Source organism: Phalacrocorax carbo, chromosome 4 (genome assembly GCF_963921805.1).
Source record: "Phalacrocorax carbo chromosome 4, bPhaCar2.1, whole genome shotgun sequence".
Taxonomy (NCBI): Eukaryota; Metazoa; Chordata; class Aves; order Suliformes; family Phalacrocoracidae; genus Phalacrocorax; species Phalacrocorax carbo.
The window spans coordinates 17,024,568-17,038,096 of record NC_087516.1 but is presented as its reverse complement, the minus strand read 5'-3'; the positions used below and the strand labels follow the sequence as shown (position 1 = coordinate 17,038,096).

The 13,529-nt window shown below is 43.1% G+C and overlaps 1 protein-coding gene across 2 annotated transcripts in view; it reads right to left on the bottom strand.

Annotated features, from left to right (window-relative positions):
- C1QTNF7 (C1q and TNF related 7) overlaps nt 1-13,529 on the bottom strand; it is a 51,206-nt gene that overhangs the window by 22,193 nt on the left and 15,484 nt on the right. The window lies entirely within an intron of this gene.

The following is a 13,529-nucleotide window of genomic DNA, read 5'->3' as shown; positions in this document are numbered from 1 at the left end:
TTTGATACTGTCTCTGGTTTGGTTGCTTATTCGTAATTAAAACTGCTAGCTACTTGAAGTGCTTTGCAGCTGCTGTGAAAGGTAACGTCTCTTGTGCATCCTCAGGATCAAGATCTTTGGTGATTTTACCACTGAAATATGCAATCTGATTATAATGGCTTCTGATATTGCCAGATGATAAACAAAGACATTTCTGAATGCTATTAGGAGCTAAGTGGAAAGAATAGGGAATCCATTGTAAATTATTAGTGAGTGGAAAAATCTGGCCACAGCAATTGGTATGGCTGCTGTGGTCACGAGGTGACACATTTCTTTTTAGTCTTATCTTTACTGAGTGTAGTGGATATGAATACCCTAGGGAGAGACAGAGGATTTTACAGAGCATACTGGGAACTACTTTTCATAACTTAGAAAGAAAGGGCTTAAAGGTTCAGATAAGGACAGTAGGAAGAAAAAAGAGAATTTGGCCTGATGTCCCTGAGAAAACAATATTGCAACAATGAACAATGATGAACAAGCACGCTTTATATGCTGATTTCACTGCCAATGAAAAGAGACTGACTGTATGTCTTCCCATAATCACGGAGGGTATTTATGGCATAAAAGTAATTTTTGGTTTATCTGAAACTGAGTTTTATCAGCTGTCCTTCAGCAAACTGAGGAATCAGACTGTGAATGAGAGAGACATGAAAACTGTCATAGCAAAACACATCCAACAAAACAAATGATTACTGATTGGCCTTGAAGAAAACTGAGAAAAACAATTTTCATAACAAAAATAAGACACTGAAGTGCTGTAACTGCAGTGCCAAACTGATTTCCAACCACTCACAAGAGTATCGGCTTTGTTTTTCCAGCGATAAATTTAGTTCTTCTGCTTGTCCCCACTGCACATTTTAGTGATGATGTTGGAAACTTTTCAATTTCCATTTAAGCTTTTAAACAGCAAATCAAGTTATCTTGGCAGCCTGTGGGAGAGCTAAAGCGGTAGATAGAAGATATGTAGAAAATGGTTTATACAAAGGTTGATCCCAGGTTCAACTACTCTCTCCGAAGCCATGCCACAGCCAGGTGACAGCAAGCACTGTGCAGCCTCAGGAACAGCCAGCAGTCCTTCACACGGACCAGAAATTGAACAAGATATTTTGTCAGCTTGTTTCCTTGTTCTGCTACGGCTGTGGTGCCCCTGTGCCTGGGCCTCACTGGCTGCAATGCATTACCCTCCGTATAGGAGAGGCCGTATGGCTGCACCCGTCCCCTGTAGCAATGTGCCTGCTGTGTACGCGCAGATGAGCAGACCCAGCACGTGCTGTAAAACGTGGCCAACCCCAGCAAGACCAGCTCTGCTGTGTTCATGCACCAGGTAAGTGGCGAGAAGGCCCTTGGGTCTTCTGTGGGAGCCTGCTGTGACAGGGGAGATGGGGTGGGAAGAAGGCAGTGAGCAAGAACAGGTTACTGCCACCCGAGGGGTATTGTGCAGTTCCCTCCATGAGTGGGCTCTGAGCCAGGCTGCTGTGGGTCTGCTGCCATTTAGTTATCCCTAGTGCTGAATATGCTGCTATGGAAAAAAGTCTCAGGTTCCAGCTTTGAATGCTAGCGTCATGATCGTGATCCTTTGGGACCCATGACTTGTCCTCCCTCGTAGCCAGGGCTTGCCCAAGTTGACTAAGCATGTACAGCGCTGCCCTCCTGGCTAGTGGCTGTGTGAGATAGTTACCTATGATGGCAACCTGCAGAAAGTGTTTTATGATCCTAAAAATAAACCCTGTACATAGGAAATATAATAACGTGCCCAGCAAAAGTACTAAATTTTAGCCCTTAGCATAATTTTTTTCCAAGTAATTAGTCTTCTGATACTGTTTGTTCCTAGATACTGAAATCTTGGTATGCTGTTACTCTAAATAGATCAACATGAATCTCAAATTAAGACCGTAATACAGCAATAACAAATCAGAGGTGATTTCAGTTTCCCCCAAAAATGGTCAAGCTGAGATTGAAAGTGGAAGAACTAAATGAAAGGGAAGAAAAACACCATAAAGAAGTATAAGCGTTTGAAAGATCGCTAATAGACTTAAGAGGTTCCCTTATTCTTACTGCTCAGGGAATTTAGTTATTTTCCCCATGAAGAACATGCACAATACCTTATTTAGTAATATTCCAAGAAGCTTTTTTAGCATCTGGCATTGAATGTAATTGTTGCAATGCTCTGGCAGCATGCTGCACTGTAAAGCTAACACATTAGCATGCCACAGAGATGAAAATAAATGGAGAAGGCTGAAGAAATTTTCAGTGCAATGCGTGGCTCCTGTTGCCTCCAGTGCTGCAGAGGATTCCTGCTCTGACGTTATTCTCCTGCTTTCTACTCTTCTGACTGAAAGTACAGGCTTTTTGTCCTCCTCATTTTTTTTCTTTTTGTCAAAGAGTTGTCAACTTCAAGTACATTGGATGTGTTGCAACGCATCAACATGTGGGAGTAGTGATGTGAATCAAGTCAGGCACGTGCACTGGGTTTACTGGATTATGCAAGCTATAAGCAGATAAACTGACTTGGCTCAGGCTTGCAGTATTTTCTGAAGCATCTTTAATGGCATGAGTAGAATTGGATAGAGCCTAATAATAGAGCTGGAGCATTTTTCTATTTGAGTTTCCTACAAAAGTTGCTAGGCAAGTGATCTTTAAGTAAATCAGTTTTCATTAATAGTTAAATGCCACACTGAATGGCATTAACAAGGTCAATGCAGAGATCAAATAATTATTATCAACATTTCTTGTAACAGGCTAAAATTTTGCAGATATCCTTTTCATAAAGGAGATAAAATAAATGTTAGTTCTTGATATAATTGTTGGATGTTATGGATTCTTTTTCTTTCAAAACTCTGCATGAAATATTTCCAAACAGAGTCAAGTGTTCTGAGGTTAAAAGACAAGACTAAGAAAATCTAAGCTGACAACCGAGTCCTATGACTTGTGAAATGAGAAATGCCAGATGTTTCATGAAGTTCACTAAAGACTGAAATTGCCGTTCACTTTTATGGCCAAGGAGATCAGCAACTGTGGTTGACAATAGCAGAAGACCAAAAGGGCCAGGGTGGAAGTAATGAAGGAAGAAAATGCATTTTAAAATAATCCTCAGTAAATAACATTATTATTGGACTCTTAATAAGCATTCGGATAGGTTTTCCCACTCTGCAGGCATTGTCCGTGTCCGCTGGGTTGTGATGTAAAATCAGTGGAGTAAAGTATGGTCTCATTGGCTCTGGTGTAAATCCAGGGTAAGTCTTCAGACTGTGTCGTGGTTATTTCCAGTTTTCCAGTGAGTAACCAAACAGAAATTGGTCCAATGTTCCTCTACTCTCTCTTCCACTTCCTTGTATAAGGACAACTCATAAATAAATCCATGAAACTATCCTGCTGACTGCATGTTCTCCACCTAATAATAGGAGGAAAAATAACACCACTATTTTTTTTCCCCATGTGCCTTCTTTGTAGACCACCTCTCAGTATGCAAATACAGGAATTGCAAACTACTGCCAGCCTTGAGGATCCCGTATTCTAAGAAAAATCAAGGAAAAAGGCAGTACTGAAAATACAGAGGCAATCCTAGGTGTGAGAGCATGGGGAGAAGGTGGTAAGGGAGAACTGAGAGGAGCCAGGAAGAGAAGACAAAAAACCAGAGAATAAGGAAGATCATTTTGGCAGTTGGAGCTGGTTGATCTGGGGAGCAGAAGTGTGGTGCTGAAATTGGGAGCCACTTGCCACCCAAAGGACCGCCTGGGGATGTGGGGAGTGACGTGGGAGTATCTGATTGTGTTCAGGTGGAAAATAAGGCAGGTGACAGAGAGAGATGTGAAATGAGTGGAAACTCCCATCAGAAGCCTCTGAGTGTTGGGAACTAGCGGAGATAAAGATTTCAGCTGCAGAAGCAGGAACTGTGGTTGTTCAAAAATACAAAGGCCAAGTCCTATCCTGGCCAATACAGGAGAAAAACCCCCAGAGCACCTGCCTGCCTGGAGTGCTGTTGTCCAGTTTGCACCTTGCTTTACTTTAGTCTGACACTGCATACAGACTGAACTGGCTGGGGACAACTAAACTGTCCTTCTAATCCAACAAAATACCCAGGAATTTGATGTGCGGACTCTTCTATCTTATTTCGCAGCAAACCCTCACCCTCCGTGGGACATACCATTGCCCGACTCTGTAAGTGGACATGCAGGGGTGCCTAGGAAGAGCATGGTGGGTACAACACACAGGAGAGGAAGCTTTCTGTCCTCAGTCTTTAAAAGATGGTGCTACAGCACAGTCCAGAGATGAATCAGACCCTATAGAAATAGCATGACCAAGTGGCTGCAGGCAGACGTAGGCCGTTGTAATTTCATTACCACAGATCAGCTCCACCTTTGGTGACAGTCGGTGATGGCAAAGTGAAGGTGCTGTCAGAGCCCCATCCTGGTAGAAGGGCTTCGCATTCCTAAATGATTGAATCAAAAAGCAGAGTGTAAACCCCATAGGCAACACGCCTTGCACGAGGTTTATTTTTACTGTGTGAATTCAAGCACTGGAATGTCCTGTACCGATTCCAGAAGGGTTAACGCTTTCATGCCTTGCAGCCTGGCCAGGCAGAACACCCAGTGCCGTGGGTACAGGCTGTATCCTCGTTTGCCTTATACCTCAGTGACCAAAAGAGCCGTGCCTTCCCTGCCTTTCTCAGCTCACCATTCCTTTGGGGGCTTCTTGAACTATTGCTCCCACACATCTTGCTTCTTGTCCCCCTTCCTTGTTCACTCCTGTTCCAAGAAACCTTCAGAAATGCCAGCCAACAGAAATGTTTAGTGTCTAGCTGCAGCTTAGCTGACGTATCTCTGAAAAGGGCATGTAAGAGGTGCATGGTATAGTTTGTAAAATATGGTATGGCTGCTAATGCCAGCCATTGTGCTGTTTTTGTGAGCCTGGCTCCCTGGTTTAAAACTAATGCCAGGCTGAAGGGGAAGATCCTTCACTACCAGTTCCAGGACATGGCTGGAAGCAACACAGAAAGGAAGATGCTCTGCCTTTTCACAAGGAGAAATGCTGTTCCCTTCTCCCCTCCAAACCAGTGACACCACTGCAGCAGGTGAGGGCAGGAGGGGATTGCAGCCAGGCTGGCAGAGGGCAAGATGCTCAGATCCACTGTGACTGAGACCCCCTGCCACGCAGCTCACAGCACCAACTGGGCTCCCAGCCTGTTACTGGTGGGCCCATGTGAGCCCAGATGGACAATTTCTTCATCCTAACCTTGGTGAGTCAACACTCTGGTGTTCACAGCTTGGTTTTTCACTTGGGGAAGTGTTGCCTTGCATTACCTTAATGTGCCAGAGGCACTGTTCTAGTTGCTCAGAACAGGGCTAAGCAGTTAACAGAAATGCAAGAATCACAGAATCACAGAATAGCAGGGGTTGGAAGGGACCTCTGGAGATCATCTTGTCCAACCCCCTGCCTGAGCAGGCACACCCAGAGCAGGGGGCACAGGAACGCATCCTGGCGGGGTTTGAATGTCTCCAGGGAAGGGACTCCACAGCCTCCCTGGGCAGCCTGTGCCGCTGCTCTGGCACCCTCACAGGAAAGAAGTTGGTTCTCATATTGAGGTGGAACTTCCTGTGCTCCAGCTTGTGCCCATTGCCCCTTGTCCTGTCATTGGGCACCACTAAAAAGAGCCTAGTCCCATCATCCTGACACCTTCCCTTTAGATATTTATAGGTGATGATGAAATCCCCCCTCAGTCTTCTCTTCTGCAGGCTGAACAAACCCAGCACTCTCAGCCTTTCCTTATAAGGGAGATGCTCCAGTCCCCTGATCATCCTGGTAGCTCTCCGCTGGACTTGCTCAAGCAGTTCCACATCCTTCTTAAACTGGGGGGCCCAAAACTGGACACAGCACTCCAGATGTGGTCTCACCAGGGCAGAGCAGAGGGGGAGGATAACCTCTCTTGGCCTGCTGGCCACGCTCCTTTTAATGCAGCCCAGGATACCATTGGCCTTCTTGGCCACAAGGGCACATTGCTGGCTCAGGGTCAGCTTGCTGCCCACCAGCACTCCCAGGTCCTTCTCAACAGAGCCACTCATACAGACAAAAGGCAGCACAGCAGGCAGCTGACCGCTTCTGTGCTTTCTGGAAGAATTCAGAGAAAGTGGGAAATGATAGGAGAAACCAAATTTGTTTGCTACCGTCTGCTTTTGGCTGTTCTTCTAAAAGAATGTGCTCTTTAACCAGGGCTCTAACGTCCTACTGCTGAGCAGTCACAATCACCTCTTTCAATCCAGCTTTTAAAGCTTTTGAAAGATGATAGGATAGACCATGTTGTGCTTCATCCTGGACTTTCTTATTTTCCTTTCTGATGGAAAAACTGAGAGGCCAGTACTGGAAAACTCCTTAAGTGATATGACTTCTCCAAGGTCTGCTGTCATGCCATTTAGTTGGCTTTTGTTTTTTTCCAGTCAACGTCACTTTGGCAAGCGAGCAGATTAAGACAGTCCTGGTGCTGTGTAGACTTCCACATTGCATCTCCATCCCATATGGGGTTCTTTTCTCCAAAATGTTCCAGTTCTCTTCCTAAAATAATTTTTGCACCTCCAGCCTAGGCAGCGACTTTGAACAACTTCTATTTGAAGAGACAAGACAGGTAAAACGCAGAAGAAGTGTTTGTTCAGGATCTGAGGCAAAGACCAAAACAGCTTGGTCAAGGGTACAGAGGAACTTTCCAGCAATGAAAGTCTTGAAGCCAGCTACCCACTCTGTAGCTTTACCATAAAACACTTCCTTTGTCCCAAGAAACAATAAAGCACCACAACTGTGAACTCGTCATAATTTCAGTGTAATTTTTAAATTGATGTCTTTTAAAGGAAAAAAACCCCACACAAGTATCTACTTCAACCCCTTGCTACCCATGGGCTCATATATGAGTGAGAATTAACATTTCTGTAGTTCTAATGAGAGCCCATTACCCAGTGGCATAACTCCATCTCAGCCATCACCACAGATCTATACCAAGCACAGCAAATTTATTCATTAGGTTTATCCTATTTTTATTAACAGCCCAGCTCAGAAAAAGAGTCAGTGACAAAAACCATCTGGAATAAACATAATGGAAAACAAACAATGTAATATATTCCATCACTCCAGCCTAATTACACTGTTTGGTGCAAATACTATCAATCCAAGTGACAATTTACAAGCCGAACTCTTATTAAGGGGAAAAATGAGCTGTGCGGGGAAGCACAAACCAAAGTAACTAATCAACACAGACAACACAGTCAGGGATTTAAGAGCCAAGGTATGGTAGTCTTCTATTCCTCCTTGTTTTCAATTTGGGAGACCTGCTGTGATGTTGCAGTACATTATACATTATACCTACTTATGCAACACTGGGAGAAGCATGTCTCTGGCTGTTGTCTTATTTTTCATCAGCTACAGCCTGTGACTTTTAGGTTTAAATTCTCTTCTTGTCCTATCATTTAAGCTGGGAGCAAGGCACGCTGTTCCATGCACCAGTTTTCTTTTAAGACAACTTTCCTTTTTTAGGATATAGTAAAAGCATGGAATTCAGGAGGTTGGAGTTAGGTAAAAGCAATGCCAATGTGATCTAAACCAAGTTCTTATTGAGTGAATTGGTTCAGCAAGAGAAAAAGGAAAAAGATCTCTCCCTCCCATGCAAGCATCTGAACAACACGTGGCCGCTGTCCATGATGTGTTTCAGCTTGGAATCTGGAACTGGACTCATTAAATGCATCTGGTGTCCCCAGGGAAGCAAGAGAAAACACTGGCAGCAATGAAGAAAAGATGGTAGAAGCCATCTGAAGCAGAAATTAGCCAACCGCCCTGTCTGCATTAGAGCATGAACTTCAAGAACAGCATTAGGCACCTGCATGAAATCTGAGCCCTCAGAGGCACGGCAAAGTGATACAGTGCTACAGTGTGTAACACACTGTCAGTTTAGGGAAAATACACCCATAATCTGGAAAATACCACCTCAGGCCAACAGGGAAAACCTAAGACCTCATTACAACAAGGGGCAACAAGCTAGCATTACAGTGAAATCAACATGAATATACACACAGCCCTGACCACAGAAGTGTGGTCACAACTTCCATAAATGTAGGCAAAATACAGTTTATATAATCTGACACTGAAAAATTCCCTGTTAGTGATGAGATGCTGGAGGAGGTTTTTAAATTCTTTCTCTGGGAAAAAAAAATGGAGTAAGAAAGGGCTACACTGAAGGGGATGATGATGTCTAAAGACCCACATACTGCTTTTTCTGCCATAAAGAGGGAGATCACCAGACACCACCATCCCATGAGCAGAAGTGCTTCTCTGGACCTTCATGTTCCTTTCTTGCCCGCAAGATAAAATGAAGCCAGCGTCCTTGTCCTTTCACACTTTGCAAATGGCTATGTAGCCTAAAGACTTTCTATTATGGGATTATCTCGGAAACAACATTCCTCTCATGAAAAGACATTTCGCATTTCTCCCTGACCTGGTTTATTCTGGAACAGGGTCTAGTGCTCTGTAGGCCCTTAAACATAGCTTATTCTCAATGGTAATGTAGGCTTATTCTCAACCAGAAGGCTGATAATGAGCAAGCTTTTGTCATAGCTCATGTGTATGAAAAATGTCCAGAACTCTGTTTCTGCACCTGCTGTTTTCAGATAGAAATAATAAGTGTGACATCCTTTCCCCCTTGAAGAGGTGATGTCATAGATGTGACCATAGCAGGGTTTCTTCATTTAAGAGGCAAGGTGCAAAGTTAGAGAAATACACCCCTGAGAATTTTGAAATTTCAGTGATTCATAAAAGCCAAAAGTTTTATTGCTGGTTAACTGTGGATCCATCTCTCCAGAGCCTTACTGCATCATCTGTATTACCATGCAAATCAAGGTGACATAGCTGTTGCTGGATAGTTTCAAATGTGCTATTCACAGCATAGATGTGCTATTGCAGTGGTCTTTGGCAACACCTTCCTTCAAGCATCTCTGCATGTTGTCTGCCTGATGCCATCATTCACTTCAACCTGGAGGATGAACATGGGGATGACTCTTTCCCTCATGTGCTAAGTCCATTCCTATGCTTAAAAGATACTCAGTGAAGTATCTATCAACAGCCCCTCAAGGCAGAAATAACTTGCTAGAGATTCAGCTGATAAACCAAAAGGGAGATGAAGTTCAGTGAAATAATTGTTTCAATTACCACGTAGTCTGCTTCACCATTATTTTAGAAAAAGCTGGACGCAGATGTTACATGAATGTAATTGCAGATTTCAGGAAACATCTTAAAAGCTACAGATGAAATCTTACAAATATAGCAAAAGTAATTCCCTCTGGAATATGAACATAAGCAGATTTCTCCCCGACAACTACATATAAGACATCAAGTATGTTACTTCACTGAACTTCAGAAATGGGCAGTCACTCAAAGATAGGTTGCAGTAACTAACAGCTATTGATATCTAAGGATGACAGTTCCTGTTCCAGAAGGCTGATTTTCCTACAAGCAAAAAGCCTGTGTTCCCACTGCAACCCTCCATTGCAGCGGCTTGCTTAGAGCAGCTTCCAGACTAGATTCCATCTGCAAACTGGGATGCCGCTGCACTGCTTCCTTGCCTGCCAAGAGCTTTTCCATTACTGGAACCACAGTAATGGTAACTGGTCTGTGCTCTCCATACTGGTCACGTTTGGATGTTTTGCTACTTATCGTCCTTCGCTCTCTGCTTTGCTGATTGTCTTGTACAACATTTAGGTTGGGAGCTTTCTGACAGGTTTGGAGGGTTTGTTTCTGTTTGTGACCCTATGGGAACCCTGTAGGCACACAGCAGCATGGCAAGGATTAAAAGCTGTTTTCTTTCCCTCTTTACAAAGAACCTATTTATTTATGGATGACCATGAATGGACACATATTTCCAGAATTCAGGAAAGCTACCTGCAGTTTTCTGTATCTTCACAGACTTTCCAGTATGTTCTCAATTCTATGGTCATTGAGTCTTGCCTCAGTCCTCACATCTGTAAGCCCAAGAGGTGGTATTCAGAGAAATAAATACATATGTGCTGCGGTATCGCACCAGGCCAGTGATGGATAGTAGGGCTCCACAGAGTGAGAGTGATCCTGAGATAGATACAAGAGAAGTCTGGCACGCATCAGAATGTAATCTCTTCGTGTCATTGCAGGGATTTATTTAGGAGAGCCTCTCTCTGAGTTGCATTGCTGTCAGGTAGCAGAGTACTGCCTGCAGTTTTCAAAGTATTTGAACATTTGCAGCCTTTAAACAATTAGAATTGTCAGAAAGAAAGACAGCCCATCAATCAGAAGTTTTCACAACTCCTCATTTGTATGTAGATTTCTAAACCTCATATTGTCAAATAATAGACTATAAAATAGAACCCTTCAACTTCTTTTTTTCTTTTTTGTCTTTTTTTTTTTTTTTTTTAAAAAAAACCCTTTTAAGCATTGGATATAGAATGGCTCTTAAAGATTTCAAAGTAGAACTGAAGAAACTGCTCTCTTTGGTCAAACTAATGGTTCTGTTAGTCCACTATTGTCTTGGGTAATGACCAGTCCCAGAAGACACCTGGGTGAAGAAACCACCAGGAAATGCACAGCTAGTCAAGGCAGTAATCAAAGAAGCCATTAGCCTTGGGCAACAGACTACAAGGGTCAGCAGCCTGCATGCTTTGCTTACACATGGGTTACTTTGGCAGACATGGGGATTAGCCACTGCAGTCCAAACAGTGGACTTCAGACTCTTTCTCCATCCCAAACTGTTCCCATCGGTCCCTTTCTCCATCCCAAGCCTTCTCTTCTCCAGCAAGGCTGAACACCAGCCCGGGTGCTGTGGAGTAAAGAGAGGCTGATCTGAGGTGCAAAAAGAGGAAAACCTGTATACTGGGACAACCTGGCATTAGGGGTTACAGTATCCTGGAGAAGTGAGAAAGGAAGAGATTCCCAGAGGGAATGGAGGAAGAGAAAAAAACAGAGAGAAAGAGCATAGCCTGCATGACCGCTGAGCCCTTCTAGCACCTTTCTAGCACCAGGTACCCTTCAACAGTCTCTGCCTTCTCAAAGGTGGAAGCAAAAACTCCAAAGCTTGGTTGAAATGAGGCATTTCTCTTCTTTCAAGTCAGGCTGATGCCTTGTGTAAGCACTGAGTCCATGCAATAACATATCTTATAACATTATAATTAACAAAGCCTTCGATGGTCTGTGCAATAATCTGTTCTTAAGATCAACTAATCCAAGTTTAAACAGTTCTCACATGTCATAGGCTGTCTCAAGAGATTTCTTTGAAAAACAAACTCTTCAAGTCTGAGAGTCAGGTGGAGAGGGAGAAAAGAACTAAATTTTTTAGAGCAGTAAGTGAATATCCAATAGCAAAATATTTGGATTAGATCTGTTTATCTGGCTTCTTTTTGATGAAAGAAAATGAGAGTTATCTTCTTATTTGAGATTTATTCTTTCCATTTGTGTTCCCAAATTTATTCCTGGTCTAAGGTCTTATGTTCTTAGATTTCCTGCTCATTGAATTTCATAGCAGTACCTCCTGAAAAATGACATTTTAGAATAAGAAAGATCAAGATATGTTGTTCTCAGTCATTTCCATAGGCACTGCTTTATTTCCTCTGGGAAATTTTGCAAGAGCAAGATTTCAGCCTGCTCACGGTATATATTAGAGTAAGAACGCAATTCACAACCGGGGCCGCTCCTTTGACTCTTTTTGTTGCTTGTTTGCTTTGACTGAACTCAGACTAGCACATTTTGCAGTTGGTTTGCAATTTGAAAAGACAAGTTGAGTAATGGGGTGAAAATATCTCACAACAAATAATCCTGAAAAACATGTGGTTTATTAGCTTGCAAGCTAGGAAGTGACATCAAGCATCCAGACATGGATACTTTTCATTTAGTGCATCAGTTCTGCATAGGAAGACAGAGTACATTCCTCCCCATAAAATATACACAACAAAGTATTTAAAGATGTTCAGATTCAAAGCCATAACCATCTGCTTATCGCAGACATCTGTTGCTTCAAAGCAAAGGACTATATGAAAGGTTCACAAAGCTTTAGAGGTCAAAATATGCATTTGCCAAGAGACTAATGGAACACATGAATATACATAAATTCCAAAAATATAACAAACTGCTCTTTTCTCCCTGGAGTGCTGTTACACCAGCTATGTATATGAGAGCTGAGTTGCAAAGAAAAAAATAATAAGAGTTACCTCAACTGTTACCCATCTCTGAACTGAAAATTAAACTTTTTGTCACTCTCCAAATACTCTTGAGAAGCAACATCTTCTTCCTCCATCACCAGAGGAGCCTGACTTTTACACTGATTCCCTACGACTCTGAGACTCCTCTGCCAATACACCTTCAAAACGTAGAATCATAGAATCATTAAAGTTGGAAAAGACCTCTAGGATCATCAATTCCAATTGCCAACCCAACAATACCATGTCTCCTAAACCGTGCCCTGAAACATGATTGTTTCCACCAAGCAACCTTCTTTCTACAGAGCCTTTCTCGGTTCTCAGGGAGGTGACACCCTGGCTTCACTGGGAACAACACGCTGCAGCTCCAAAGCCCTGCAAGTGTATTGATTTCCTTGCTATTTTGGCACCCAGGTCTGACTGCCTGGCTGAAGTCAAGGAGAGCCTTCCCATTGACTTCAATCAACTGTGGGCAACTCTAATGGACAGTATCCCTTTCCCCATGTGGCTCTTGCATTGCCATGGAAATGAAGGCCAACAAGAGGGCTGGGAGCAGTACAAGCTCTTTGGGGCATCACTGTGTTCCTCTGAGCACCTGATGCAAGAGGCAATTGCAGTGGCATATCTGCAATAAATAAAGTTGGCATTGCCCTGTGGGTATGTGCCAGATTTCCACTGTGGGGGCTGGAGGGCAGAGTTTGTACCTTGCAGACCTATGGGTGTGGAGGGAAGGACTTGCTAAAATTTAGTGGGAGCTGGGAGAAAGTGGGAGCCAAGTAGAAGGTGCAAAATCAGAGGGTTTACATAGGTTTGGAAAGGTTGCAAGGAATGCAAAGGGCTAGAGGCTGTCTGGACAGGAAGACACAGGGAAGCCTAAGTACTTGAAATTTCTGCCTCAGGATAATACCACTTCTACCTGGTCAGCAGAGCTAATGAAGCTTCTGGCCACAACAGTCAGTTTTCATTCACTTACTACCCTTTCGGCATATGCACAGCCATCAAAAGGGCAGGGAGGACCTCACATATAGCAAGAGAAATTTGGGATTTCAATTCCTGTCTGGCAGGCCTTTTGATTGCAATACGTACGTGAACTGCATAGAGAACAAGGAAATATTTCATGACCTTAAATTACATTGTGCAGCTCAGAGAAAGTTGATCCATCCCCTGCAATAAACTCCAAATAACCATACAGAAAGGGATTAACTCAAATATGAGCATGAACATCAGGATACATTTTATAAAGTAATCAAAATTTTCCTCTGTCATTTAACGTTCCTCTTAGTCACATAATCTGGGACGTCT